Raw genomic sequence first — 6218 nt, forward strand, 5'->3', positions numbered from 1 at the left:
GCTCTAACTGCCTCCTTTAAAACTTTACCAGTGGGGCAGGCATTGTGGTGCAGCAGATTAGGTTGTGGCTTGGCATGCCAAAATCCGGTATTAGAGTACTTGTTCAAGTCCCAGCTGCTCCACTTCTGATCCAGCTTCCTGCTGATGCACCTGGGAAGGCAATGGATAATGGCCCAAGTGCTTGCGTCCTTTGGACCCATGTGGGAGATCCAGATGGAATTCCTGGCCACTAGCTTTTGCCTGGCCAGGTCAGATATTGCAGGCATTTGGGAAGTGACGCAACAGATGGAAGATCCATCTCTCTCTTTCTTTCTCTCTTTTCACCTCCCTCTGTCACTCAAGCTTTCAAATAAATAAATAAATCCCTTTAAAAAATACTTTACCCATTACCTGTTGCAGCCTAACCAATGACCCCACAATTTAGTGACTTAAAGTAGCACACATGTGCTATCACGCAACTTCTGGGAGACAGTGATCCTGGCGTGGCTCAAGTGCTCAGATGACAGCAGTCAAGCCATCTGAGGAAGGAAGGATCCACTTCCAAAGTCACTCCAGGAGTAGTTGGTAGGATTCAATTCCTCCTGGGCTGCTGGCTCCAGGTCTCTCTCAGATCCCCTCCACACAAGCTTCTGCAAAGGGTAGTTCCAAACAGGGCAGGTAGCTTCATTTGAGTGGGCAAGAAAGAGAGCAGGAGGTGGTCAACATGGCAGAGCCAGTCTTTCTGGTAACCTGCTCTTGGAAGTAACATCTATAATGTTGACCATCCCCTATTCCTTGGATGCAGGTCACTAGGGTTAGCCCAAGACCAAGGTAAGCAGATGATACAAGGGCATGACGGAATACCAAGGAATGGAGATCATTAAAACCTATTTTAGAAACTGCCTATCACAAACATGTTAACATATTCCTTTCTACATCTAATTCTTAAGTGCTTCAAGTTTATAAGACAAGCAGGGTGGAAAAATGAAGAACTTAATCTGGTTATTCTTTCTCAAATTACTGTTTCATCCTATCAATCTTTGATGATTCTGGATAATTAAAGTTTATGAATTTACACTAACTTTTGCAAAAAGATCTTTGCTCAAGTGTTTCAGAACCAGGCCAGCATTGTGGCACAGCTGGGTAAGCCACTGCCTGTGACACTGGCACCCAAGATAAGCACTGATTTGAGTCTGAGATACTCTACTTCATATACAGCTCCCTGCTAATGTGCCTGAGAAAGCAGAAGAATATGGTCCAAGTACTGGGGCCCCTCTCACCACATGGGAGACCTGGATGGAGTTCCTGGCTCCTGGCTTTGGCCCGGCCCAAGCCCAGCCATTGGGACCTTTTGGGGAGTGAACCAGCAGATAGAATATCTGTGTGTGAGAGAATATCTGTGTGTGTGTGAGTCTCTCCCTCTGTCTCTGTAACTCTGCTTTCAAATACATAAATAAGTCACTTTTTTAAAAGTTTCAAGCCTCTGTGTTCAAAGCACTACTGAGTTTTAGAATGAGCACAATCAGTGTAGTACATTGTTCGAACTGGCAATCTGCTTCAAGGACACCTATTCTTTGGTTAAGTGCTAAGGCAAATTTTATGACTATTTCAGGAGTTAATTTTGATTGATCTTGAATGGAATTCTCTCCCAAGATTCCCCTTCCTCCTTTATTTCCACTCAGAACAATCCTACCAAGAATATCCTAAGAAACACGAGTTATATAAAATGTACCTCTGTTTCTGTGGTTAAATAAGTCTATACAGGAAATTGTATATATTTTATGAGACACAATGTACATTTTCATAGTAAAGACCCTAAAAGGTCCAGCAGTAAAGATATCTGCTTACTCTCAACTTAGAATTTCTGAAATTTATACAACCTTTAAATCCCTTTACATATAATCGCCATTAATATCCAGTACAAGCAGCATCCTGCTAAACACATTCTTATTGGGAAATAGTGTCTCAGAACAAAAGTTTCTACTTCAAGTGTTAGCTAGTAGTCAAGTGGGTTGGTACAGTGGTGAAAACTCAGGTGAAAAGACACACATGGGATTCCTCTTGTAACCAACCAGCTCTTCAGAAAACGTCTTGGGAAAAACTTCAAAACTATATAAAATCCAACTGTTATGTGATATAAATGCATGAAGTATCAATTCTAAATGATGGAAGCATTGGAACATTCATGGTACTGCTTTAATTTCAGGAACTTCAGTTGTGTTATCCTTGTTGTTGAACAAAAATGTCCCATCACGTGAGTGATCTGTTCCTCCTGTAGTCCAGTGACAAGGACTATTGTGCTGTTTCTGAGCTCATTTTGTTTGATCTTGAATAAAATCTCTCTCAAGATTTCCTGTTCTCCTGCAGATGCTTGTTCTGAGTCCTTAATGCAAATATGATGCTGTGTGGATTAAAGATGAACAGATTTGCTACCCCTCTCTCTGATAGGTGGAATCTATTTCCCGTCTCCTTGACTCTGACCTGACCTTCTGTCTTGCTTTGGGTAATTAAAAATGCAGCACAAGAGCTGTCGCTTCTATTCATACCCAGCTTTTGTCTTAAAAGTGACCCATCACCCTGTAAAGAAATTTGAGCCACACTAGGAGACAATGAGAGGATAGATAGAGGTAACGGACTCTTTATATATATATATATATATATATATATATATGATTTATTTATTACACATAGAGAGAAGGAGGTCTTCCATCCGCTGGTTCACTCCCCAAATGGCCACAACAACCAGAGCTACACCAATCCGAAGACAGGAGTCAGGAGCTTCTTCCAGGTCTCCCATGTGGATGCAGGGGCTGAAGAACCTGAGCCATCTTCCACTGCTTTCCCAGGCCATAAAAGAGAGCTGAATTGGAAGTGCAGCAGCTGGGACTCGAACCAGCGCCCACATGGGATGACAGCACTGCAAATGGAAGCTTTACCCAGTATGCCACAGTGCCAGCTCCCAGAATCTTCTTAACTAAACTTGAGCCCGTGTCCTCTGAATCCTCTTTTTTTTTTTTAATTTTATTTAATGAATATAAATTTCCAAAGTACAGCTTATGGATTATAATGGCTTCCCCTCCATAACATCCCTCCCAACCTGCAACCCTCCCCTTTCCCACTCCCTCTCCCCTTCCATTCACATCAAGATTCAACGAAACCCGGTCATTTGCAACAAGATGGAGGAATTTGGAAAACATCATGCTGAGTGAATTAAGCCAGTCCCAAAGGGACAAATATCATATGTTCTCCCTGATCAGTGACAACTAACTGAGCACCAAAGGGGAAACTTGTTGAAATGAAATGGACACTGTGAGAAACAGTGACTGAATCCTCTTTTTGACCTGGACCCTGACCCTGGAATCTGTCCTTGGTATGTTTGGTACAGTTTTAACAACAATTCTGCAGATTCGATTCCAAAATCCACCACCCTTGGTATCTGATTATCCTGGGATGCCTTCAGCAAGGATTCTGTCAAGTCATTTTGGCCACAGTCTCCCCTAGCCTCAATCACATCAGCCTCCCCTAGCCTTGGCCACAGTCATCCCCTGCTCCCTGATTATAAATTCCCATATTTCCCTGTTGTATTTGGAGTTGAGTCCAATTTCTCATCTTTATTACAAAACCCCATGATAGAAGTCCCCCTAAAAAAGGGCTGCCTTACTGTCTTTGACAAGTGTTACAAATAAAATTGTCCTTTAATAAAAGGTCTTGAACACTTGAAAGATGAAAAGCCATTTTCAATGTTCTGGCCTCAGCCAAGCTCATAGCTCAGTGATTTTCAATCCAGGCAGTGTTGCCCATTGGGGAGATTTAGCTCAGCCTGCAAATATTTGTGGTTGTCGCTACCAACATCCAATAGGTGGAGACCAGGAATGACGCCTAAAAAAAAAATTAAAAAAAAAAAAAAGCTACAGTGCATAGGACAGCCTCCCTAACAAAGAATGATCCAGCCGCAGATCTAGTGCTAAGACAGAAATTCTATCCTAGCTGAAAATACAGCCCTGTGATTCATCATAGCCTCACTACATAGAGCAGATGGCCCGGATGAATGCAGTCAACCCACAAAATTGTGAGAAATAATAAATAGTTGCTGTTTTAAACAACTACTGGGATAATTCTAGCAGTGTATTTTTGCTAAATCAGCTGAGGAGAAAAGAGGAAAGGAGTCTTGATTTGTAGGTTTCCCAGATCCCCATAGTATAAACACTCAGCTGTGACAAATTTGAATCTATCGACATGAGCTACTACTGGACTCTAGATAGGAAAGAGGTATGCACAAGTGGCTCTTGAGAGCCAGCAGAAGTTGATTACACTGTACCAGGCAAGGAGACAGCCCCTCATGTATGGTGTCTGCTTAATTCCTATATTCTGTTGACCACCTAGTCAGAATTCTCTACTTGTCTATTGTGGTCACGTTTCTATTGAAACCTTCCTTTAATTTTTTTTTTTTTTTTTTTTTTTTGAGAGAGAGAGAGAGAGCACACATGTGCTTCTAAATTCCCATTCACACTCCAAATGTCTGCAATAGCTGAGGCTGGGCTGGAGCCAGAACAAGGAGCCAGGAGTAGGTCCCCTGCCTGGGAGGCAGGAACTCAATTACTCGAGCCGTCACCACTGCCTGCCTCCAAGGTCTGCATTAGCAGGAAGCTGGAGTCAGGAACCAGAGCCAAGTATTCGAATGTGGGACACAGGCATCTTAACTGTCTTCTAACCACTAGCTGTGACATCGTTTCTGCAGTCTTTCTGGCTTGGACCATTTTTTGAACCACAAAAATTGTCAAATTGGGTTTAGTCAAGAGGCTCCCAGAGAGCTCACAGCTAGGACTACACTCTGAACTAACCCTACAACCCTCTCAGATTTGTAGCACTGAAGCAAAATGGTCTGCTTTGGGACAAAACATTACTCTCACTAACCTGTAGATTTTCTTTGAGAAACGAAACAAATGAGCAGTAAGAGAAAGCGCTGGTCAGAAGTCTAAGCAAGGGGGCCAGAGCGCTGCCCTTGGCACATCTGAGCCCGCGCTGCAGCGCGCTTCTGCTCAGAAAACAGCTTCCTGCAAGATAGAGGGAATCCCTTGGAGCACAGAAGCTCAGAACGTTGTTACTTCCTGGAAGAGCCACTTCTCAGATTTCAGGGTAGATGTTGGCTTTTGGTCCTATGAAGAGTTATGACAGCTTCATGATTAGGAGCTTCTGAATGGAGCCAGGTTTCCTGGCTTACCAGCTGTGTGATCTTGGGCAAGATATTTGTGACATGGGGATAAGGATGTATCCAATTCAGAGTTCAGATAGTGGTGGTGTATTGCCTGGCACACAGTAAGCTCTCAAGAAATAGTGGCTCTTACTATTGCCGAAAGCATTTAAAGTTTATATTCACTGTCTATGGCTTTCTACCTTTCTTCTTTCTAACTGTAAATGTTATTTAACTTTCTCCTTTTTAGTTGTAAACAAGTTGTTTTTTTTTTTTTTTTCCCCTAAAAAACAGTGCTAATTCTAGGTCAAGGATAAACTGCTTTCAGCATACAACTTTTGGTCTCATCCAAGAACAAACCACACCCTACTTCCTGTTACATGTAAATATGGGTGCCTTAAAGAGACAGTCAAAACAAGGGACCCAGGCAGGATGCTAAGGTTGCAACAGAGCGCACTCTGGTGTACAAAGCTGGGAGCAGGATGGAGGAGATTATGAGCCACAGTGCTTTGCCTGAGTTTGGAGTTGGTGTGTTCAGCTTGTAAGTTACACAAAAGTCGACATAGAGCAGGCATTTGGCACAGCAGTTAAGATGTTGTTTGAGACAGCCACATCCCATATTAGTGTCTGGGTTCAAGTCCTGCCCCCCACACCCAATTCCAACTTCTTGCAAATGTGCATCCTGGGACATAGCAGGTTCAAGTATTTGGGTACCTGCCACCCATGTGGGTGAACCAGCTGTAGTTCTTGGCTCCTTGCATCAACCTGGCCCAACCCTGACTGTTGTGGGCATTTGAGGGGGTGGGGTGAACCAGAGGAGAGAAGATCCTCGGTCTCTGTCTCTCTGCCTTTCAAATAAACAAAAAATAAATAATGAACAAAATTAATCTACTATGAATTAAGACTTTAAATTTCCAGGTGAAATAGGGCATTTGGTAACTAAGATATTGTGCAACGACCTAGAAGTTTTTTGTACAACTCCCGACTATGTTAACAATCCTGTGTTTATTGGCTTCCTGAGACATTTTGAGACTGAGAGAAAAAAGGT

This window comes from Oryctolagus cuniculus, chromosome 5, assembly GCF_964237555.1.
Source record: "Oryctolagus cuniculus chromosome 5, mOryCun1.1, whole genome shotgun sequence".
Taxonomy (NCBI): domain Eukaryota; kingdom Metazoa; phylum Chordata; class Mammalia; order Lagomorpha; family Leporidae; genus Oryctolagus; species Oryctolagus cuniculus.